This window comes from Schistocerca cancellata, chromosome 1, assembly GCF_023864275.1.
Source record: "Schistocerca cancellata isolate TAMUIC-IGC-003103 chromosome 1, iqSchCanc2.1, whole genome shotgun sequence".
Taxonomy (NCBI): Eukaryota; Metazoa; Arthropoda; class Insecta; order Orthoptera; family Acrididae; genus Schistocerca; species Schistocerca cancellata.
Genome location: NC_064626.1, coordinates 1045069209 through 1045095429, shown reverse-complemented (window position 1 = coordinate 1045095429; position 26221 = coordinate 1045069209). Strand labels below are relative to the sequence as shown.

The 26221-nt window shown below is 44.6% G+C and overlaps 1 protein-coding gene and 1 non-coding gene across 4 annotated transcripts in view; both read right to left on the bottom strand.

The window, feature by feature from the left end:
- The window catches only part of LOC126090121 (calcium release-activated calcium channel protein 1-like), a 556688-nt gene that overhangs the window by 225321 nt on the left and 305146 nt on the right, over positions 1 to 26221 (bottom strand). The window lies entirely within an intron of this gene.
- Trnat-ugu (transfer RNA threonine (anticodon UGU)) lies at positions 5832 to 5906 on the bottom strand. The gene has a single exon. It is a non-coding gene; the product is annotated as a tRNA-Thr (tRNA).

Genomic DNA, 26221 nt, shown 5'->3' with positions numbered 1-26221 from the left:
TTCTTCATTGAGGAATGCAGGCTATACGAGTACATGGAGGAGATTATTCCATCCAGTTTGGTAAGAAACTGAAGCGCTCGTAGTTCGATTAACGCTTCTCGTCAAAAATTTACGACAGAGTTTATTTTCGTCATAATTAGTGATTCCATCTATTTATAGCTATGAATTAACATCGATTCTTGAGTCAGTTATTTATATTTCTTCACAACTGTCGCTGCAATGAACAGAATCCCCTTACCGGGCTCTCAAATTGCCAATAAAGTTTTGAAGTGTTAGTGGTTGCTCCAATTTCCTACATCCAAGCCGGCAACTGTGGCCGAGCGTTTCTAGGCGCTTCAGTCCGGAACCGCGATGCTGCTACGGTCGCAGGTTCGAATCCTGTCTCGGACATGGTTGTGTGTGATGTCCTTAGATTAGTTAGGTTAAAGTACTTCTAAGTCTATGGAACTGATGACCTCAGATGTTCAAATGGTTCCAAAAAAAAAATGGCTCTGAGCACTATGGGACTCAACTGCTGAGGTCATTAGTCCCCTAGAACTTAGAACTAGTTCAACCTAACTAACCTAAGGACATCACAAACATCCATCCCCGAGGCAGGATCGAACCTGCAACCGTAGCGGTCTTGCGGTTCCAGACTGCAGCGCCTTTAACCGCACGGCCACTTCGGCCGGCCGGTTCAAATGGCTCTGAGCACTATGGGACTTAACTTCTGAGGTCATCAGTCCCCTAGAACTTAGAACTACTTAAACCTAACTAGCCTAAGGACATCACACACATCCATGCCCGAGGCAGGATTCGAACCTGCGACCGTAGCGGTCGCGCGGTTCCAGACTGTAGCGCCTAGAACCGGTCGACCACTCCGGCCGGCACCTCAGATGTTAAGTCCCATAGTGCTTAGAGCCATTCGAACTATTTTTCCTATATCCAAAAGAAAGCCTACCCTTCTTATGTCGTATGTCGTGCTTTTATTTGTGAGTAGCACCATTCACGATTTGAATGTCATAAGGGGCATACTTATTTTCTGTGTCATTTGACAATTGCTCTGCAACGAAAATTGGTCAATAATATAAGGTAAATAAATGCTGGTGTCGGTGATTGCACGGTCTTGGCAGAACAATATTGTCACTGAAACTTGAGTATCTGAAATAAGTTGTTACAAGAGGTGTTAAAATTAAGCAAAAGATGATTTATGATCAGTTCGTAGTTAAAAGGCAAGAAAAGAGAAAAGATGTTTGTGAAAAATTTAGAAGGAAAAGGTTTAGGGTGATTACGTACTTAGGCGCCAAGACAAAGGAAGAAGCGATATAGACAGTCACGATTGTAGAAGAAGGTAATAACTACTACACGTAACACAGGTTACGAACTAAGTAAAGCTGTGAGCCAAGATTGACTACCAGACCACAAGAGCTAGTTTCAGTCGCATGATGGGCATTCTGTTCCACTATCCCGATCACGAATGGTGTGCATGAAAAACAGCTTGTCCTAAGGGATCTGTGTAAGCTGATATTCACCTGAAGTTACTGGCCGTTTGTAAAAGAATTTAATATTTCCCTTGACCATACTTGGAACGTGGAACCTCGGAATTTCAACAGTAAATCCGCGATACACAGCGCTTCTCTTTTAGCGGTCTGCCACTGGAGCTTGCTGAGCATCTCCACGCGCTCTCTCTTTTACGAGGGCAGTTTAATAAGTAATGCAACACATTTTTTTCTCGGTCAATTTTGGTTGAAAAAACCGGAAATTTCTTGTGGAATATTTTCAAACATTCCCGCTTCGTCTCGTATAGTTTCATTGACTTCCGACAGGTGGCAGCGCTGTACGGAGCTGTTAAAATGGCGTCTGTAACGGATGTGCGTTGCTAACAACGGGCAGTGATCGAGTTTCTTTTGGCGGAAAACCAGGGCATCTCAGATATTCATAGGCGCTTGCAGAATGTCTACGGTGATCTGGCAGTGGACAAAAGCACGGTGAGTCGTTGGGCAAAGCGTGTGTCATCATCGCCGCAAGGTCAAGCAAGACTGTCTGATCTCCCGCGTGCGGGCCGGCCGTGCACAGCTGTGACTCCTGCAATGGCGGAGCGTGCGAACACACTCGTTCGAGATGATCGACGGATCACCATCAAACAACTCAGTGCTGAACTTGACATCTCTGTTGGTAGTGCTGTCACAACTGTTCACCAGTTGGGATATTCAAAGGTTTGTTCCCGCTGGGTCCCTCGTTGTCTAACCGAACACCATAAAGAGCAAAGGAGAACCATCTGTGCGGAATTGCTTGCTCGTCATGTGGCTGAGGGTGACAATTTCTTGTCAAAGATTGTTACAGGCGATGAAACATGGGTTCATCACTTCGAACCTGAAACAAAACGGCAATCAATGGAGTGGCGCCACATCCACTCCCCTACCAAGAAAAAGTTTAAAGCCATACCCTCAGCCGGTAAAGTCATGGTTACAGTCTTCTGGGACGCTGAAGGGGTTATTCTGTTCGATGTCTTTCCCCATGGTCAAACGATCAACTCTGAAGTGTATTGTGCTACTCTTCAGAAATTGAAGAAACGACTTCAGCGTGTTCGTAGGCACAAAAATCTGAACGAACTTCTCCTTCTTCATGACAACGCAAGACCTCACACAAGTCTTCGCACCCGAGAGGAGCTCACAAAACTTCAGTGGGCTGTTCTTCCTCATGCACCCTACAGCCCCGATCTCGCACCGTCGGATTTCCATATGTTTGGCCCAATGAAGGACGCAATCCGTGGGTGGCACTACGCGGATGATGAAGAAGTTATTGATGCAGTACGACGTTGGCTCCGACATCGACCAGTGGAATGGTACCGTGCAGGCATACAGGCCCTCATTTCAAGGTGGCGTAAGGCCGTAGCATTGAATGGAGATTACGTTGAAAAATAGTGTTGTGTAGCTAAAAGATTGGGGAATAACCTGGTGTATTTCAATGCTGAATAAAACAACCCCTGTTTCAGAAAAAAATGTGTTGCATTACTTATTGAACTGCCTTCGTACTAGACGAAACCGTTAATCCAGGTTGATAAAGATGTCAGACCGACGAATAATACTCAAGAATGTTCCGAACGTGGGTTTCGTAAGCTAGCAGTTTCGTGCTGTAATTACATTTTTTTAGAATTCTACCATGTCAGTCTAGTTTCCTTCTTGCAAACATCTAGTTTTATGTGGGCTTTCCACTTTCAGTGACGCATGCTGAAACTTTTAACGGTTATGACTGTTTCACTGCGAAACAATAAGCGGTCTCTCCGATTATCTGTATGCAATACGTTGTGCTACAAAGCATAATGGAAAGTTTTGCTCCTTTTCGACAAAAATTCTAGCGGTAAAAATTTCTAACACTACCAGGATTCGAATTTATACCACCAGTTCGAACGCCAGCATACTTGCTTGCGTCGGTGACCTCAGCTACAGACGCGGGTGGCGCAGATTACTATAGATTCCTGGCGCAGCATGTTCGCAGAGGTGAAGATATTAACACGAGACATCATTTCGCGGATGATGCTGTAGTATACAGAGAAGTTACAGCATTAGAAAATTGCAGCGAAATGCAGGAAAATCTGCAGCGGATAGGCACTTGGTGCAGGGAGTGGCAACTGACCCTTCACATATTCAAAAGTTATGCATTGCGAATACATAGAAAGAAGGATCCTTTATTGTATGATTATATGGTAGCGGAACAAACACTGGTAGCAGTTACTTCTGTAAAATATCTGGGAGTATGCGTACGGAACGATTTGAAGTGGAATGAACATATAAAATTAATTGTTGGTAAGGTGGGTGCCAGGTTGAGATTCATTGGGAGAGACCTTAGAAAATGTAGTCAATCAACAAAGGAGGTGGCTTGCAAAACACTCGTTCGGCCTATACTTGAGTATTGCTCATCAGTGTGGGATGCGTACCAAGTCGGGTTGACAGAGGAGATAGAGAAGATCCAAAGAACAGCGATGCGATTCGTCACAGGGTTATTTCGTAAGCGTGATACCGTTACGGAGATGTTTAGCAAACTCATGTGTCAGACTCTTCAAGAGACGCGCTCTGCATCTCGGTGTAACTTGCTGTCCCGGTTTCGAGAGGGTGCGTTTCTGGATGAGGTATCGAATATAGTGCTTCCCCCTACTTATACCTCCCGAAGAGATCACGAAAGTAAAATTAGAGAGATTCGAGCGCGCACGGAGGCTTCCCGGCAGTCGTTCTTTCCGTAAACCATACGCGTGTGGAACAGGAAAGGGAGGTAATGACAGTGGCAGGTAAAGTGCCCTCCGCCACACACCGTTGGGTGGCTTGCGGAGTATAAATTTAGATGTAGATGTAGATCAAGCCATCAATAATTCCTGCTTATAATGACTATTTGTTCTTTAAGAACTCCTGGATGCCGTCAGCACAGGCGACAAGCCGCGCCAGTCTCATAACTTCCGCGTAATGGATGAAAACCGCAGTTGGCAGCGATGCTGACGGACAAGCAGAAACGCGTTTCGGCAGTCCCGGACGGGCTGCATCCTCAGGGGCTACAAGGGCGCTCGCCCACCTTGGCCCCGAGGCGGCGCGCCAGTCCACAGCCCAGTTGGCAGGCGTCGGACTGGCGTCACCTTGGCGGCCGCCGAGTGTTGAAAGAGTCGCTGCTGAGTGAGCACGTGCGTGTCTCCTCGGCGCAGCGTCTTTGTCAGTTTACCGGTAGCCCCACGCTTCATACACTGAGTCATGGGATATCTCTTAATATCGTGTCGGACCACCTTTTGACCGGCGTGGGGAAGCAACTCACCGTGGCATGGACTTAACTACCCTCATGCTCATAAATTAAGGATAATGCTGATACACGGTGAAACAGCGCCCTGGTGGGCGGTTTGCGGGTTTAAATCACCTAGGGGTACGACCATGCGGTGCATTTTACCTGGGGTGGTCGCACGGTGGCGCTGGCAGCAGTCCACATACGCAGAGGTGTGTACGTGCATGTCAGAGTACGGTGCAGCGAGTAAGTGTGCAGACGTTTTCAGACTTGGTAATGGTGACTGTGTGTTGAAAATGGCTCAAAGAATACATATTGATGACGTTATGAGGGGTAGAATGCTAGGGCGACTGGAGGCTGGTCAAGTGCAGCATGTAGCACAGGCCCTCCGTGTGCCACAAAGTGTGATCTCAAGATTGTGGCAACGATTCCAGCAGAGAGGAAGCGTGTCCAGGCGCCTTATACTTGGAGTCTTGGCACACTCTTGACATTGTACATCTCGGAATACTGAATTCTAAGGCGCTGCAGTCATGGACTGTGCGGCTGGTCCCGGCGGAGGTTCGAGTCCTCCCTCGGGCATGGGTGTGTGTGTGTTTGTCCTTAGGATAATTTAGGTGTAGTAGTGTGTAAGCTTAGGGACTGATGACCTTAGCAGTTAAGTCCCATAAGACTTCACACACATTTGAACACACAATACTGAATTCGCTAACGATTCCCGGAATGGAATGTCCCATGCGTCTAGCTCCAACTATTGTTCCGCGTTAATTCCCGACGTGCGGCCTAACCATGGTGGTAATAGTTTCATATGACTCACCCGAGTACAAATGACAGCTTCGCCAATGCACTGCTCTTTTGAGCATCGTATACGCGATGCTACTGCCATCGGAATATGTGCGCTATTCCATGACTTCTGCACCTCAGTGTAATTAGCATCATGGTTAGCATGGGAAATTCCTATGTTTCAGTAACCAAAAGAGAGAAAACGACTTACTGATTATAGTGTGCCTTCTTTAACTGAAATGATAATTAAATGGACACCCTAGCTGCAAACAGGCGTTGATGTACTTCATTGGGGACATGTTGAAAATGTGTGCCCCGACCGGGACTCGAACCCGGGATCTCCTGCTTACATGGCAGACGCTCTATCCATCTGAGCCACCGCGGGCACAAAGGATAGTGCGTCTGCAGGGACTTATCCCTTGCACGCTCCCCGTGAGATCCACATTCCCACCATGTCCACACCACTACATTCGTAGTGCGCCTAATGGATGTTTGCCCATCATACTCATTACTCGTGGCAGATTAATCTACCAAGTCCCGTACGAGTTCGGGCATAGCGTGTGCGTTCGCACTACGAATTTAGTGGTGTGGACATGTTGGGAATATGGATCTCACGGGGAGCGTGCAAGGGATAAGTCCCTGCAGACGCACTATCCTCTGTGCCCGCGGTGGCTCAGATGGATAGAGCGTCTGCCATGTAAGCAGGAGATCCCGGGTTCGAGTTCCGGTCGGGGCTTCAACATGTCCCCAATGAAGTACATCAACGCCTGTTTGCAGCTAGGGTGTCCATTTAATTATCATTTCATTTCTAGCAAAGCTGCATGGTCATCAACGGTAACTGTTCTTTCGGGAACAGATACTACCGTTATATATTCTTTAACTGACATAGAATGCGCTGAAAGTAACATAAAACCAAAGCCTTGCTACATGCTCTTCATTATAGTTCCATATATGATGTCTCTCTGCTGTACCACTGAGTAGAAATATCACTGGAGTGAGCATTCAGATGCGCAGAATTGATTTCTGTTGTCAACATACGTTTTCACCTTGGTTACGTGATCTCGGAACGGCGTAGGTTTTTTCCGTAAAGCATCCTATAAACTTGGAATGTTGTCATATCGCTAGTAGAAACAGATTCCCTCTATAGGTTCTGTGGATTTCGTATAGGCGTTTTGTAGAGACCATGACTATTTGTATTTGACACCTGGAATAAACTGGGCACTTAGTTTTGATGAACAAAATTAACGGGCATCACGTCGCAGCACCGTCACGTCAGCGTGTATTTACAATGTCCGTCACCCCATGTCACGTCAGTTCGCTTAGCCCATGTTGGAATATAGTACCGGAACTGAGGTACTAACAACGACGAAGGTTATTGATGGCCAAAGCAAACTTTATAACTTATGTTCTCGAAGCCCGCCCCGTTGGCCGTGCGGTCTAAGGCACGGCTTTCCGGACTGGCAAGGAGCGCCTGGTTCCCGGCACGAATCCGCCTGGCGGTCTTGTGTCGAGGTCCGGTGAACCGGCCAGTCTGAGGATGGTTTTTAAGCGGTTTTCCATCTGCCTCAGCGAATGCGGGCTGGTTCCCCTTATTCCGTCTCAGTTACACTATGTCGCCGATTGCTGCGCAAACAAGTTCTCCACGTCCGCGTACACCACCATTACTCCACCACGCAAACTTGGGGGTTACACTCGTCAGATGTGAGACGTTCCCTGGGGGGGCCGAACCGCACAATAACCCTGGGTTCGGTGTGGGGCGGAAGAGGGGTGAAGTGTACTGCGGTAGTCGTCGTGGGGTTGTGGACCACTGCGGCTGCGGCGGGGACGGAGCCTTTCCGTCGTTTCTAGGTCCCCGGTTAACATACAATACAATACAATATGTTCTCGATTAATTTTGTTTGCTAAAATGATGGAAAATGAAACAGCAGTTCAAAAGATCCACATTTATTTGCCTAGGGAAATATAGCTATACATACAGACATGTCAAACAATAGCTATAAGGAAATAATTGGAGCCTGTTTATCTTATCATTTTTTTCTTACGTAACTAATAACGCCATAAATACACTCCTGGAAATGGAAAAAAGAACACATTGACACCGGTGCGTCAGACCCACCATACTTGCTCCGGACACTGCGAGAGGGCTGTACAAGCAATGATCACACGCACGGCACAGCGGACACACCAGGAACCGCGGTGTTGGCCGTCGAATGGCGCTAGCTGCGCAGCATTTGTGCACCGCCGCCGTCAGTGTCAGCCAGTTTGCCGTGGCATACGGAGCTCCATCGCAGTCTTTAACACTGGTAGCATGCCGCGACAGCGTGGACGTGAACCGTATGTGCAGTTGACGGACTTTGAGCGAGGGCGTATAGTGGGCATGCGGGAGGCCGGGTGGACGTACCGCCGAATTGCTCAACACGTGGGGCATGAGGACTCCACAGTACATCGATGTTGTCGCCAGTGGTCGGCGGAAGGTGCACGTGCCCGTCGACCTGGGACCGGACCGCAGCGACGCACGGATGCACGCCAAGACCGTAGGATCCTACGCAGTGCCGTAGGGGACCGCACCGCCACTTCCCAGCAAATTAGGGACACTGTTGCTCCTGGGGTATCGGCGAGGACCATTCGCAACCGTCTCCATGAAGCTGGGCTACGGTCCCGCACACCGTTAGGCCGTCTTCCGCTCACGCCCCAACATCGTGCAGCCCGCCTCCAGTGGTGTCGCGACAGGCGTGAATGGAGGGACGAATGGAGACGTGTCGTCTTCAGCGATGAGAGTCGCTTCTGCCTTGGTGCCAATGATGGTCGTATGCGTGTTTGGCGCCGTGCAGGTGAGCGCCACAATCAGGACTGCATACGACCGAGGCACACAGGGCCAACACCCGGTATCATGGTGTGGGGAGCGATCTCCTACACTGGCCGTACACCACTGGTGATCGTCGAGGGGACACTGAATAGTGCACGGTACATCCAAACCGTCATCGAACCCATCGTTCTACCATTCCTAGACCGGCAAGGGAACTTGCTGTTCCAACAGGACAATGCACGTCCGCATGTATCCCGTGCCACCCAACGTGCTCTAGAAGGTGTAAGTCAACTACCCTGGCCAGCAAGATCTCCGGATCTGTCCCCCATTGAGCATGTTTGGGACTGGATGAAGCGTCGTCTCACGCGGTCTGCACGTCCAGCACAAACGCTGGTCCAACTGAGGCGCCAGGTGGAAATGGCATGGCAAGCCGTTCCACAGGACTACATCCAGCATCTCTACGATCGTCTCCATGGGAGAATAGCAGCCTGCATTGCTGCGAAAGGTGGATATACACTGTACTAGTGCCGACATTGTGCATGCTCTGTTGCCTGTGTCTATGTGCCTGTGGTTCTGTCACTGTGATCATGTGATGTATCTGACCCCAGGAATGTGTCAATAAAGTTTCCCCTTCCTGGGACAATGAATTCACGGTGTTCTTATTTCAATTTCCAGGAGTGTAGCTATATTTTTCGCCTTCATTAGAGCTCACCATTTCACTTAAAATTTTATTTTATGAAAAGTGCTGTCTCAGCTCATGTTCTCATTTACATCCACATTGTAGGGTCAGCACTGTTCTATTATTGTAGAACCTAAATACTTTTTCACTTTCAGATACCTGACGTCACTCAATGGAAAACATATCCAAGTAGTCATGAAACATTTGTAATTTTCCACGAAAACCAAGCATAGTAATGAAGATTACGAAGACACAAAACCATAAAATCCACTACTATAAGTGAGTGCGACCGAAATGGTTAACTTGCGATGTTAGCAGACGACGACGCCGTCAAAACGTTCTTCCCAAGAAACCTACACGTGACGTGTCGTGACATGACATGACCTGACGTGACGGTCCATTGACGAGCTGTGTGAATGCCGTCTTTTGAAATGTATTGTGGAATGTTTTGTACGTGATGTGACGACCAGTGTGAACTGGCTTTAAACAGACACCGTTAGATTATATTAGATTAGTACTTGTTCCATAGATCATGAATACGACACTTCGTAATGATGTGGAACGTGTCAGGTTAATAAAAGGTGTCTCTACAAGATATTACATTACACAAAATATTACATGACACTTCATATTTTTAATTTCTTTTTTGGTGGGGGTTGGGGAAAATACCCACTTATTATATCCAAAAATTCATCTAATGAGGAGAAGGAGTTGCCATTAAGAAATTCTTTTAATTTCCTTTTAAATGCTGTATGGCTATCTATCAGACTTTTGATGCTATTAGGTAAGTGACCAAAGACTTTCGTGGCAGCATAATTTACCCCCTTCTGAACCAAAGTTAGATTTAACCTTGAGTAGTGAAGATCATCCTTCCTCCTAGTGTTGTAGCCATGTACACTGCTATTACTTTTGAATTCGTTCGGATTGTTAATAACAAATTTCATAAGTGAATATATATATTGTGATGCTACAGTGAAGATCTCTAGCTCTTTAAATAAGCAGGATGATCTTAGATGAGCTCCAGCAATTATTCTGATTACACGCTTTTGTGCAATGAACACTCTTTTACTCAATGATGAGTTACCCCAGAATATGATGCCATAGGAAAGTAGAGAATGAAAATAGGCATGGTAAGCTAATTTACTCAGATGTATATCGCCAAAATTTGCAATGACCCTAATAGCACAAGTAGCTGAACTCAAACGTTTCAGCAGATCCTCAGTGTATTTTTTCCAGTTCAACCCTTCATCAATGCATAAACCTAGAAATTTTGAATATTCTACCTTAGCTACCGATTTCTGATCGAAGTCTATATTTATTAATGGTGTCATTCCATTTACTGTGTGGAACTGTATACACTGTGTTTTGTCAAAGTTTAATGAGAGCCCATTCGCAGAGAACCGCTTAATCATTATCTGAAGAACATCGTTTACAATTTCACCAGTTAATTCTTGTCTGTTGGGTGTGATAGCTATACTTGTATCATCGTCTTTCCGAGATCACGTGACAATTGCAGCTTAATGCTGACAACACGCACAGAACACAATGCTCACTCCAGAGATGTGTTTACTCTACGTACAGTACTTCCGAGGCAGGCTGGAACTCCTTCACACAAGCCTACCCAATACCAGCAACGCTGTGAGCGTCCTCGAGGCGCATGGGCGACCCACCGGCTGCACACAAACTACACGACTGTTTATAACATGTAGGCCGAGGTCAGTGCTCCCGGCAGTAGCGCGGCTCAAGGTCCAGCTTGCACGCGGTGCATTCTCTTTCCTGTTTCATTAGCTTCGCAGTTCTGAAAGATTAGGTAGACGTCGATTAGCCTAAGACGATTTAAGGAACCAAATATGCCGCTGGTGTAACGTCTGTCACCCACTGATTTTTTGTGGTATGGCATAACTGTCTTAATTTACTTTGGTGAAATGATTGTGGTTGCAGTACGTTACATACTGCAATCAATTCACTATTCCTTTTCATTGCAAGTTATCATGTGCGGTTCAACGGCGCCCCATAGGAATTTCTATAGTGAGCGACAGTCATCGATATTACGCTGTGAAGCGGACTTGAGTGTAAGGAGAGCAATGAGGAAGTGTTCAACGACTTTCAAAGCAAAAGCTGAGTAAAAACCCTAAGAGGTTTTGTCTTACGTAAAATCAGCAATCGGTTCTACATCTACATTTATACTCCGCAAGCCACCCAACGGTGTGTGGCGGAGGTCACTTTACGTGCCACTGTCATTACCTCCCTTTCCTGTTCCACTCGCGTATGGTTCGCGGGAAGAACGACTGCCGGAAAGCCTCCGTGCGCGCTCGAATCTCTCTAATTTTACATTCGTGATCTCCTCGGGAGGTGTAAGTAGGGGGAAGCAATATATTCGACACCTCATCCAGAAACGCACCCTCTCGAAACCTGGACAGCAAGCTACTCTGCGATGCAGAGCGCCTCTCTTGCAGAGTCTGCCACTTGAGTTTGCTAAACATCTCCGTAACGCTATCACGGTTACCAAATAACCCTGTGACGAAACGCGCCGTTCTTCTTTGGATCTTCTCTATCTCCTCTGTCAACCCCACACTGATGAGCAATACTCAAGTGTAGGTCAAACGAGTGTTTTGTAAGCCACCTCCTTTGTTGATGGACTACATTTTCTAAGGACTCTCCCAATGAATCTCAACCTGGCACCCGCCTTACCAACAATTAATTTTATATGATCATTGCACTTCAAATCGTTCCGCACGCATACTCCCAGATATTTTACAGAAGTAACTGCTACCTGTGTTTGTTCCGCTATCGTGTAATCATACAATAAAGGATCATTCTTTCTATGTATTCGCAATATATTACATTTGTCTATGTTAGGGTCAGGGTTCGAAATCATCTATTCATTCACTCTAGAGACCACACTGCCAACAAAACGGAAAATAACAGGAAGAATGCCGGAATACTGAATTCGAACTTCCAGAACTGTTACACCGCCGGAGATCGTAACACAGTGCCTCCTTTGAATCATCATAAGACCGTCGAAATGGTAGATACTAAAATAACCTTTCGCGGAATAGAAAATCAACTACAATCACTTAGCAGAGGAAAGGCATCAGGACCAGATGAGATAGCTATGAGAGTCTACAAAGATTATGGGAAAGAACCTGCTCTCCTTCTAGAGGCAGTTAAACCTGCTCTCCTTCTAGAGGCAGTTAATCGTAGATCACTGGAGCAACGAAGGGCACCTAGCTACTGGAAAAAGGCGGAGGTCATTCCCGTTTTGAAGAAAGGCTGCAGGACAGAGGCACACAATTATACACTTATATCGTTGACGTCAGTCTCTTGTAGAATTATGGAACAGGCTAGACTTTTACGACAAATGAAATAAAAATCAACATGAGATCCGCAAACAGAGATCTTACGAAACACAGCTCGCTCTGTTCCTCCTTGAGATCCATAGCGCTGTAGATAACGACTCTCGGGTTAATGCCGTGTTCCTTGAATTCAGGAAGGCATTTGACACCGCCCCGCGCTGCCAGTTAGTGAAAAAACTTCGACCTTATCGAGTGTCGGGCCATTCCTCCCGCGCGCCATTTGCGAGTGGAATAGGGTGTAGGGGAAAGAGGGGGTGGGAATCAATTAATGCCACCAGAAGTACCATTAGGTGGCTCAGAGAGTATGATGTAGATGTACAAGTTTCTTCGTATTCGAGGAACACAGTCACCGTGGACGAGTACAAACGCTTGCATCGGTTTCCTCCACAGCTCAAAGCATTTCTGCGTGTTTTCTATAAACAGCGCTTCGAAGTTGCATCATGGAACCATCAGAAGTAGTTGTAATGAATATTTATTTTCGGACAACCAATCTGGGTCAAGCGATCGTGTTCAAGTCACGGATCAACACTACACCATGTTAAACGAAGGTTCCTTGACGCCAAGGTCATAGTTCGCATGTCGTCAGACCTTGTAGAGGCCGCGACCTTGACGTTCGAGTACAGGTCAGGTAAGACGCGATATGTCACAGCATTTGATCGCAACCAGATATGACATCCATCCCCGAGATCGACTGACAGTGGGCTTATCACGTGGCTCCGTGCCAGGCTCTGTAGAGTTCCTCAAACTGGAAAAAGTCACCGCAGCCTGAGTCACCTCCCGTGGGCAACGACATTTCGGTGACAGTGGTCTCCATGACCTGTCTCTGATTGTAATAACGAGTAGTTGTGCGGCAGTGCAGGAAACCATTCGATAGTTCAATGCTCGACAATAAAAAGCGCTGAGAACCCATACTATGCAAAGCTATTTTCTTATTACTGGTTACAAAACCTACTGCACACGACAATCTATGAAGATTAATGTATGTCCAAGGGCAGCACCATCAGACGCTCGATGCATAGGAAAAAATCATCGTACTGACTGGTCGTGGTACTCGATAACAGACGCCGGTGACGGGATACGAACGAGTCGCAACACATGAAGCAATACATTGACATGAAGAAGGTCATGGATTACATCCTAATTTCGTGTCGAAGCTCCCTCCTTTTGCCCGGCGTAGTGCAGCAACACGACGTGGCATGGACTCAACAAGTCGCTAGAAGTCTCTGCGCAAATACTGAGCTCTGCTACATCTACGAGGTGTGGCTAGAAAAAAACCGGACTAGTACTGGTGAAACAATAAAACGAATGCAATAAGGCTGAAAGTCGCGTGGCCTGTCACGTGACTCTCGCTCCGCCCACTGCTCGAGTTTCATCTGCCTCCTGCACTCAGTCTGCCCGTGGCGTCTGTTTTAAATAGTTGACGTTTTGTCTGTGCGTCGGAAAATGTTGAGTGTACAGAAAGAACAGCGTGTTAACATCAAATTTTGTTTCAAACTAGGAAAATCTGCAAGTGAAATGTTTGTAATGTTACAACAAGTGTACGGCGATGATTGTTTATCGCGAACACAAGTGTTTGAGTGGTTTAAACGATTTAAAGATGGCCGCGAAGACACCAGTGATGACACTCGCACTGGCAGACCATTGTCAGCAAAAACTGATGCAAACATTGAAAAAATCGGTAAACTTGTTCGACAAGATCGCCGTTTAACAATCAGAGCAGTGTCTGAGTTAACAGGAGTTGACAAGGAAAGTGTTAGGCAGATTCTTCATGAAAGTTTCAACATGAACAAAGTGTGTTCAAAAATGGTTCCAAAGTGTCTCACAATTGAACAGAAGGAACGCCGAAGAATGATTTGTTCTGACATCCTGGAAAACAATGAAAGTGATCCCACCTTCTTACAAAATGTTATTACTTGCGATGAATCGTGGTTTTTTTACTTACGATCCCGAAACTAAACGCCAATCGATGCATTGGAAAACTCCTGGTTCTCCACGACAAAAAAAAGCACGAGTGTCAAAATCGAAATTCAAGGCAATGATGATTGTTTTTTTGACATCAAAGGGATTGTGCACATTGATTGGGTACCAGAGGGACAAACAGTGAATCAGAATTACTACATTATCGTCCTGGCTACCCTACGTGAGCGAGTACGGAGAAAACGGAACGATTTGTGGAGTAAAAAGTCATGGATCCTTCACCAAGACAATGCCCCAGCTCACAGTGCGTTGTCAGTGAAGACGTTTTTGGCAAAACACAACATTCCCATCTTAGATCATCCACCCTACTCACCTGATTTGGCCCCTGTGACTTTTTTCTTTTCCCTAAAGTCAAGTCAGCTTTGAAAGGAACTAGATTTGAGACTGTTGAAGCAGTAAAAGAAAAAGCGACGGAAGTAATGTATGGACTTACCGAAAATGATCTGCAGCATTGCTATGAACACTGGAAAATTCGTATGGAGCGGTGTAGAGACCGTGGAGGAGAGTACATTGAAGGAGATAACATGAAATTGTAAATAATTGTAAATAAATGTTTTTTCCAGCATCAGTCCGGTTTTTTTCTAGCCGCACCTCGTACATCTACATATATACTCGGCTAGCCACCAACCGGTGTGTGGCGGAGGGCACAATGCGCGCCAAAGTCATATCCCCCCCCCCCCCTCTCTGTTCCACTCGCTGATCGCGCGAGGGAAAAACGACAGTCTGAACACCTCAGTACGAGCTCTTATTTCCCTTATCTTTGAATGGTGATCATTACGCGATTTGGAAGTTGGTGGTAATAATATGTGCTCTACATCCTCGGTGAAGATCGGATTTCGGAATTTAGTGAGCAGCCCCTTCCGTTTAGCGCGTCGTCTACCTGCGAGTGTGTCCCACTTCAAACTTTCTATGAGATTTGTAACGCTCTCGCGATGGCTAAATGTACCAGTCACGAATCTTGCCGCTCTTCTTTGGACCTTCTCAATCTCTTGAATCAGACCCAACTGGTAAGGGTCCCATACAGACGAACAATACTCTAAGACTGGACGAAGTAACGTATTGTAAGCTATTTCCTTGATGAAGGACTGCTTCTCTTCAGGATTCTACCAATAAACCGCACTCTAAGAGTTCGCCTTACCCGTTACTTGTGTAATCTGATCATTCCATTTGAGATCATTTCGAATAGATACTTAACTGATGTTACCGCTTCCAAAGACTGATCATTTATTTTGTACTCATACATTAATGGAGATTTTCGCCTTGTTATAACCAGTAGATTACACTTACTAATATTCTAATATTGAGAGATAACTGCCAGTCATTACACCACGCATTTATTTTCTACAAATCCTCATTGATTTGTTCACAACTTTCGTGTGATACTACTTTCCTGTAGAGTACAGCATCATCGGCAAACAGTCTAAGGCCGCTGTCAATACCATCAAACAGATCGTTTATGTAAATCGTAAAAAGCAGAGGACCTATTACGTTGTCCTGGGGCACACCTGAAGTTACTCTTGTTTCTGTTGAAGTTACCCCGTTCAGGACGACATACTGCTCTCTGTCTGTTGGAAAACTTTCTATCCAACCGCATATGTCATTGGATAGCGCACTTTTTGTAGCAAGCGACAGTGCGGAACTGAGTCGAATGCCTTTCGAAAGTCGAGAAATATGGTATCGACCTGGGAGCCGGTATCTAGAGCCTGTTGTATATCATGCACAAAGAGGGCCCGCTGTGTCTCGCATGACCGCTGTTTCCTAAAACCGTGCTGGTTTCTGCACATGAGCTTCTCGGAGTCTACAAACGTCATTATATCTGAACACAAAATATGTTCCATGATTCTACAACAAATTGATGTCAGTGAAATTGGCCGGTAATTATGTGCATCCGATTTTCTACCCTTTTTATAGATTGCTATGACCTGGATCTTCTTCCAGTTCCGTGGAACTTTCCGCCGTTCCAATGATCTCTGATAGATGACGGATAAGAATGGTGCTATATTTGTAGCATAGCTGCCCATAATTGTGGAAGTGTTCACGGTACAGGATGTTGTAAACGAACTGACCTTTCTGTTACGTCCTAGAAATGTTCGATGGGATTCATGCCGAGCGATCTGGGTGGTTAAATCATCCGCTCGGATTGTGCAGAATGTCCTGATTGTAGTTTCCGTTAGCGAGCTGCGCTTTACGTCAATGGTCGGTGCGCAAGTGGTAATTGTGACGAGAAGAGAGGAGGACTCTCTAAGTGCTGCCCGCGCCGTTAAGATAACACTTGGAAGGGCTTGAACGGAATACTAAACCCGTCTCTGTTTCTCTATTTCTCTCCCTCTCTCTCTCTCTCTCTCTCTCTCTCTCTCTCTGTGCCGTTAGAAAAATGGTAAGCAGTGAACCTTGGGGTCCAGTCGACGACGAAGTCATTAAAAGTAAGGAAAAGAAGATAAGATTTTAACGTCCCATCGACTACGTAGCGTAAGCGCTCATTAGACAAGGATGGGAATGGAAATAGGCCTCGCCCTTTTAAAAGGAACCATTTTAACATTCGCCTTAACTGATTTATGGAACGCAAGAGGTCATTAGATACAAACCACAAACTCAGATTGGACAACAGAGAAAGAAAACGGCCATGTCCTTTCAATGGCGCTATTCAAGAATCGTCCCATGCGATTTTGAGAAACAACATAGAAAGATAAATCTGCATAGCTGGATGGGCTTTTGAACTACGGCACCCCGCTCAGTAAAGACAACAGTTTTGCAGTAGCGTTTCACTAGATGGAAACAAACACTGAGGTCATTTAGTTTATTTCGGCATAACTGTTCAGATGAATTACAGAAAAAAAATCATCGACAGAGAGACAAACTCGAAGTAGCACGACAGTTACTCTGATCATGTAGCTACCTGCAAGCTGTTACCTCTCGGCTAGAGATGATAGGCGAACGACATCCAGAAGTGTCTCACTTTCATCCACCCATTATATTATACACTCGTACTGCCGTAGTTTCGTCTGAGGACAGGGTCATCGGTCTGCAGAAAAGGAAAGATCTCAGGAAGATCGTCTGGTACCAGTCAGTTTCAATCCACGAGGGCAGCCAGAATTACCAACAGCTGTCTTTCGTGTTTATGAAAGCTGACGGCGCTTAAGCTGATAGGAACCACCCCCCCCCCCCTCCACACACACACAAATTGACAGCTGCTGCCTACGACGCAGTCAGCGCAAATGTTATCAGGGTCACGGAAAGAAAACAACGGAGCAACAGACCAGAACCCCACACCATCTAGCAGCTGCAGTACAATTTTCAGCTCTTTCGCCTCTACTCCCGAGAGGAGACCTTCTGTCTCGTGACTAAGGCTTTTTCTTAGAGCGCGAAGAGTTTGACGGAGATGAGTGACGCTCCGCTTAAACGCTCAATAAATGTTATAGGCCGGGTCAGAGGTACCGAGCGTGCGCTACATTCAGACGAGCCACGAGCCGTTCTCACGCGACTGCTACGTCTGCATTTTCTGGTTCAGAGTTCTTCCGTTAACTTTGCATCAGATCGTTCACGTCATCAGAGGCATCCACGGTCGGAGATTACATAGACGATGTTAGAATTTACGAAATTTACAAACAAATTATTTGACGTTTCTGAAACTCATTTGTACACTGGCATATTACGCTTAAGAGTGAAAAATCACAAAACTGTGAGTTTTTTAAAGATAATATGCGTGTTATAATGAGTTTATGAATTGACAGGCGATTTACAAATCAATATGAATTTCAGTAAACCATTCTGCTTTACGGATATCATCGAAATTTTGAATTGAATGGAACTCTAATCTTTCTAAGTTGTTTTGTGAACACTTCCTTAATCTCATGACCAGTTTATGAGATACCGGTAAATTAGACTTTATTCTTGTTTCCAAAGATAGGAACAGAGCTTCCTCCATTCCTCCTACGGACGTCTCGCAGTGGAGTATAAGGACCATGATGGTCATGTACGACGCACGTGCGATACACATTACTAGGCAGGAAAAAAAAGAGTGTAAAAGAAATCCCAAAGTGGTTACATTTTTCCTTACATTATGGAAGACACATACTTTGTGTTACTCTGGTAATCCTGTGCAGAGTTTCTTCGATGATAAGTGAGTCCTGCAACAACAAAGTGAAAATATAACCACACACTAAACGTCAGTATTTAAGTACGAAAGACATAAACCAAACTTGCAAAACATATTTAGGTAATTAACTGACACAGTTGTGTAACTTGTACTAGTGTGTACATTATTTTGTGCAAGATACTGTTTTCTTATTTTAGCTGCTGAAAATGTTGTGATAATGGCAAAATTAACAGTAACATAAGCTTTACAACGTACACGCTGTAGCTTCTGTGTGACTTCTCTCTTGAGAGAGTACCACAATCCTAGCAACCAGATCCTTCGTTGTGTAAAATGCCGTCTAGAAAGCCATGCTTTTTGTCTGAATCGAACGGAAAAATCCAACGACATCCAATCAGCACAGCTACGACGTTAAAAAATCGTGTCCGATAGTGTGTGAGGGTGTTCGCTAACATTCAGTGAAATGCTTAATAATGTCTCGTCATGCGTAGAGGAATATCAGCACAGAAAACTTAGTAAAGCTATCCAGATATCAATCCCCCATTCTTTAATTAAAAAAAAGAATAAAGTTTGCGAACGAGTCACTGGTAATGCTGGACTCTTTGGGTCAAGATTTTCAGCCAACATTCCTCACAAGATTCGCTATCAATCTGTACTCTGTTCATGTGTAACAGACTCGTTAAAATGGCTCTGAGTACTATGGGACTTAACATCTGAGGTCATCAGTCCTCTAGAACTTAGAACTACTTAAACCTAACTAACCTAAGGACATCACACACATCCATGCCCGAGGCAGGATTCCAACCTGCGACCGGAGAGGTCGCGCGGTTCCAGACTGGAGCGCCTAGAACCGCTCGGCCACAGCGGCCGGCACTCTCAGTAGTAAATAATATAAGTATTAATGTTCTACGCATGATACTGCGTTTTTTCATGTGTCTCAGTATTTATAACCCAATACTTGTTGAACTGTGTGTCATACAATGATGCATTTGTGTAGGTAGATTTAGCGGCATATGTGAATACCGTGTGCTAAATGTTGGGAATAGAAGTAACAAATTTGAACGTCACACATGACCTGACCGTTTTTCACGCGTCTTAGTGTATATGACGTCATATATCCAGATCTATGTCTGATACCAGAACATAATTTTGTAGTTGGGTTCAACGGGATACGTGGATATTGTCTGCAAAAGTATTGCCAATAGAGTTAGTCGCAAAAAAATAATAAATTCAGACGTCATACACAATGCGGAAGTTTTTCACAAATCTCAGTGTTTATGACGTCATATCTCCTCAATTATGTGTGGTACCATGATATAATTTTGTAGGTACATTTAGCGGCGTATGTGGATACTGTCTGCGTAATCTACTGCAAGTAGAATTCGTGGCATAGAAGTAATAAATTTAAACGTCATGTATGATGGACCAGTTTTTTGACGCATCTTACTTTTTATGACATATTTCTTGAACTATGAGAGGTAGGTGGTTATTACCCTGACAGCGATTGTTGCCTGACACCTGACAGTAAGGGATATGTGTACCAAGTTTGATTGAAACTGGTTCAGTGTTTTAGGAGGAGATGTGGAACACTCATACGCACACACATATTTTTAATGTATTGATATTATTTGGAGTACTTCAGTCGACTATCCCTGGATATGTGACGGTTATGACTGATTACAGAAGATGACTGTTGATAGCATACTCAATGAATATGGAGCTATGTAGTTCGCTCGCACCTATTACAGTGTGTAAAGTCACAACAGCTAACCTCTACACCAAACGTGATAGCCTGCACGTGTGCCTGCACTTTGCAAAAAATGTTTAGTGCTGCAACCTGCAACGTTGTAAAACATTTCTGTTATGTAATCGGAAAAAGAAGGAAATGAAGAGTCGACGATCAGGTCATTGGAGACGGAGGACAGGCTCGGATGATGAATGAAATCGGCCATGCCATTTCAAAGAAAGCAACGCGGCATTTGCCATGAGATCTTCAGGGAAACTACGGAAAACCTAATTCTGGTGGTCAGATGGGGACTGAATCACCACCGTTCTGAATGCAAGTCCCTGGTCTTGACTTTTTTTGGGGAATATTTCTTCTGTCGTTGCAACTACAAAAAAAAAAGTGTTTTGTTTCACCAGACGCGTGTTGTTAACGAACTGTTTTTCAATCTTAAAGCAAATCAAAATGTAAATAAATCACAGAACACTGATGATGCTTTATCTCAATAAAGCGAAACGCATCTGGTGAAAAAAAGTAGTCATTTTTTGTAGTTGCAACGACAGAACAAATATACCATCAAGAATTATAAAACAACTATGGACAATACGGCCGCACTAATGAAGAATTTAATGACGCCTTGTCTTAACACTTCGTCATCTGGTTCGATACGTGGAAGGATAGGAGGACGGGGGAGATTTACTCTGCTGCTTGACGGTGGTGCCAAACACATTTCAGATGGAGTGGTCGCGAACTTTTGGCTGCCTTCGGAGGAACGATGGAATTTCCCACCTGGGCATCGCGGCTGGTGAAAGCGCAATTACAGTGCACACGGCGTCCTGTTACCCGTGGCCTCTGTTGCTGTGCGCAAATATTCCTGCCATAGGAAGACGCCAACACATTCTCACAACACTGGCAGATAGACGCTCAAGGAAACAGCAAGAAGCTAGCAGTGCGGCTATCATGACGCGGCCACAAAAGAACGCAATCCGCGAAGTGTAACGAATTGCCGGAAGCCTGGAATAACCGGCGGACGGGACGTACACAGAAACCTGCTGGCTGACAATGGACTATCGCGTTCCAGAAGTTGCGCTGAAGTGCGGGCAAACCATTTCCAGACCTGAAACTTTGTAGATAATTTCAAGATTAAATATTAATTATATTTAACGTAGTAAAGTCGGAACTCATCAGATACAGTGGAATGTCAGATCTTAAATGGCTACACAGGATAATTGAAAAGGCGTGGGAGTCGGGACAGGTTCGATCAGACTGGACGAAAGCAGTAATCACACCAATCTTTAAACATGGTAACAGAAAAGATTGTAACAACTACAGATGTATCTCTTTAATTAGCGTTGTGGGTAAAAACTTCTCAGGTATTGTTGAAAGGAAAGTGCGAGTATTAGTTGAGGACAAATTGGATGAAAATCAGTGTGGGTTTAGGCCTCTTAGAGGTTGTCAGGACCAGATCTTTAGCATACGGCAAATAATGGAGAAGTGTTACGAGTGGAGCAGGGAATTGTATCTATGCTTTATAGATCTAGAAGAGGCATATGACCGGGTTCCTAGGAGGAAGTTATTGTCTGTTCTACGAGATGGAATAGGAGGCAAACTTTTGCAAGCAATTAAATGTCTTTACATAGATAGTCAGGCAGCAGTTAGAGTTGACGGTAAATTGAGTTCATGGTTCAGAGTAGTTTCAGGGGTAAGACAAGGCTGCAACCTGTCTCCACTGTTGTTCACATTATTTACGGACCATATTTTGAAAACAATAGACTGGCTGGGTGAGATTAAAATAGGTGAACACAAAATAAGCAGTTGAAAAATGGTTCAAATGGCTCTGAGCACTATGCGACTTAACGTATGAGGTCATCAGTCGCCTAGAACTTAGAACTAATTAAACCTAACTAACCTAAGGACATCACACACATCCATGTCCGAGGCAGGATTCGAACCTGCGACCGTAGCGGTCGCTCGGTTCCAGACTGTAGCGCCCAGAACCGTACGGCCACTCCGGCCGGCAAAATAAGCAGTCTCGCATATGCGGATGACTTAGTTGTGATGACAGATTAGATTGAAAGTTTGCAGAGTAATATTTCAGAGCTAGATCAGAAATGTAAGGACTATGGTATGAAGATTAGCATCTCCAAAACGAAAGTAATGTCAGTGGGAAAGAGATATAAATGGATTGAGTGCCAAATAAGAGGAACAAAGTTAGAACAGGTGGACGGTTTCAAGTACGTAGGATGCATATTCTCACAGGATGGCAACATAGTGAAAGAACTGGAAGCGAGGTGTAGCAAAGCTAATGCAGTGAGCGCTCAGCTACGATCTACTCTCTTCTGCTAGATGGAAGTCAGTGCCAAGACTAAGTTATCTGTGCACCGTTGAATCTTTCGAGCAACTTAGTTGTATGGGAGCGAAAGCTGGGTGGATTCAGGTTACCTTATCAATAAGGTTGAGGTTACGGATATGAAAGTAGCTAGGATGATTGCAGGTACTAGTAGATGGGAACAATGGCAGGAGGGTGTCCACAATGAGGAAATCAAAGAAAAACTGGGAATGAACTCCATAGATGTAGCAGTCAGGGCGAACATGCTTAGATGGTGGGGTCATGTTACACGCATGGGTTCAGCAATAGAGGGTAGGAGGAATCGGGGTAGACCAAGCAGAAGGTACCTGGATTCGGTTAAGAATGATTTTGAAGTAATAGGCTTAACATCAGAAGAGGCTCCAATGTTAGCACTGAATAGGGGAGCAGGGAGGAATTTTGTAAGGGGGACTATGCTCCAGACTGAACGCTGAAAGGCATAATCAGTCTTAAATGATGATGATAGTAAAGTTTGTTTTTCGTTACAGTTCTACAAAGGAACACAATAAGTTTCTGTACAGCTATGTCTCACTCAACACTTTCGCCACAAAGGGCGGTGTGTGAGCTACATTGCAAAAATGGCTACCCCAGAAGAAAACTCACTGTGTTGTGCGGTTATCAGAAACCAAATCAGCGATTACTGTGCAGCGGAAGTTTTTATCCATTATGGAAAAAGAAAGCTCGTGCCGCCAGGTTAGTCACAATATTAATGGAAACTTTTTCAGTAACTAGGGCGTTCCAGAAACGGTTTTGTCTGAATAACATGGCGAAAACCCCCGTTCCCATAAGAGCAAAATCCTTTCTGGCTCATTTTGTCGTTCAGCCACCTTCTCGAAGTCCTTCTCAGTAGCAGGAACTCGACTTTGGGACAACCTCATGCATTATATTAGAAAACTTCATATCTCCAGCTTCAGAGGACAGATAGTACATCACATGGTTCCTCTGAAAGGGCACGGCCGATTTCCTTCCCCATCCTTCCCTAATCCGATGGGGCCGATGACCTCGCTGTTTGGTCTCCTCCTCCCAGATCAACCAAGCAAGCAGCATTAATCGCCCCTGTATTGACCGACCAAGTAAGGAGGCGTGGAACTCGATTCCACAAGCTGACATCCGGCACCTGTACCACGCAATGCATGCATGTTTGCATGCTTGCATTCAACATTCTGGCAGTTAAATCGATTATTAATGTACTACTATTACACATTGTCAACGGTCTATCTCGCTCTTACATTATCCTGTGACCCTGCAATCTTAATCACTTACCTAGACAAATAGGTTCCCGGAATTTCATCACTTTACATTAATTTTTTTCGTGTTGCAATTTTTATCGCAGGACAGTCAGAATGAACTTGCGTTTGTTTGATTTATAATTTCAGAGAAAGCTGTAGCACTAGGAGAAGCCGATTATTTCATGGAACATGGCCTTGAATGTTTTCGTTGAGGCATGTAGGAATATTATTCAAATGGTTAAAATGGCTCTGAGCACTACGGGACTTAACATCTGAGGTCATCAGTCCCCTAGAACTTAGAACTATTTAAACCTAACTAACCTAAGGACATCATACACATCCACGCCCGATGCAGGATTCGAACCTGCGACCGTAGCGGTCGCGCGGTTCCAGACTGAAGCGCCTAGAACCGCTCGGAATATTATTCATGACTGATAACATCCACCACAGTTGTACACACTTTATTTTCCAATAAACGGGAACATTCTTCAGCCTCCAACATATCGTTTCTTTTGGGACAATGGCGATAAGCGTAGGGTAATATTGGCATTTAGCTGGCAAGCTTCATCTGTAAATAGACAGAAGTAAATCTTGATACATCGTGGATAAAAGTGCCATGAGTCACCTGATTTACACTGAATATGAACTACGGCAGGGGTTGACATCCTTTTCTTTTACTAGACGACTGGCACTGGTGTTATTTTCATAGCGATCAGTTGCAGTTGTGAACTAAAGCCATCTTCAGATTAGAGTTGCAGCATAAGAAAAATCTGAACACAAAGGAGCATGCGCTGATCTACAGATGGCCGTAGATTACAGCTGAAAGCGGTACTTTTAAAAATAAAACCAGTGACTGTCATCAGACTGAATGACACAAAAAATCTGAATCACGTCTTCTCCACATCGACAGTCACGTCCTGATTCACAAAAAAGAAGTTATATTTCGCCAATTACTAAAATTTGTGAGAAACGAAAGTTTCGACATCTCAGAAAAAATCCTAGAACCAGCTGGCAATTACGAGGAAGGGAATTTCGCAAACGATGGCGTATTGTTAATGACAGCTCTCGGCTTCTACTTGAGAAATGTTGAACGTAACGATTTCCTTCTCCTTTGTATGCACTGTACTACAGCGACGCATCATTTGGAGCCGGTAGCGTGCTGAATTATCGTCTGTAATGTATTCCGAATGTCGAGTCACACCTCTTGCTTTGGCCATGAGAATTCACACGGTCAAATGAAAAGCGCTCATGCGGGAGGAGTCACTTCCGACTCTCTTGTCATTGGCTTAAAACGCCTGTGGGAGAAATTTGGCCAATACATTGATCATAAGACCATATCAGTGTTGACAAGCTCCAGCAGTACTGTAAACAAAAGAAAGCTCGGTGTGTCCTGCTCTCTGTCCGCTCTACAGAAACGGCACAAAGGCATTAGTTTAGACCAGCTTATGTCCTAATGGTACATGGCACAGCACATCAACATACGTTCAGTGGTTTCCGGGTTGTAAGTAAATGCAAGCAATGCAGATTGCCCTTTAAAAGTTTCAAGAAAATATCGGTACGGCTTTCACTAGAAAGTCAAACAAAATTTATATCTGGAAACAAAATTAACTATGAGGCATATTAAAGTTTATTGAATTTCACTATATGTATGCTCCGCCAGTCTCTTGTCAACGTCATAAAATTTACTACTTCGTCATCTCAGGGGTTAATAATCGTCCTGGTTCCGTATTGGCTTCACTAACTTAGAAGTTTCTTTGTTTCTATCGCGAAAATTATTTTATAATAATTGCGGCATTTTCCTGTACTGTCGGTACTACTAGCACACCAAAGATTATTACTGCCTGTATATTACTTAAATACTGCGGCGAAAATGTCTCCTTTTTTTAAAACTTTGTCGTTGGTTGGACCTTTCCGCAATCATTCCTGTCCTGCGGATCTAATCTAGAGAAAACTTTTGAATAGAATCCACAACTATTACTTTTTAGTGTACAAGTGATATAATTGTATATCCATCACCGAAACTTGTTACGTTGAAATAATACAGTTCTCTGTGAAAGATCTATTGAGGTTTGAAACTGTCAGTTTGTGCTGCCAGCTGGCAGTAGATGGGTAAACAATCGTTCTTTACGCGCTTCGGCCTTGATGTAAACAGGAAGGACACGTTGTACACCTGCTAACGTAATAAATGTTATGGTGATTTGTAAATTACAAATATGAACGTGGATGAGACATGACTGTTCAAACCGCTTGAAGGGTATTTGCTGCTGGTATCCTGAACAAAGCAAAAAAACAGTAACGTTGTTACTAACTTGCCTTTCTTTTTCCTTCCCTATTACTCGCAGCAGTGAGATATCTCATCTGATTAATCCTAATCACTGAAGAATATTGGAGAAAGACATAAATATACAAGCGCTTATTAAAAAATACTTTCATCAACAGTTTTGGTGTTACACACTCTTTCCTCGGGAAG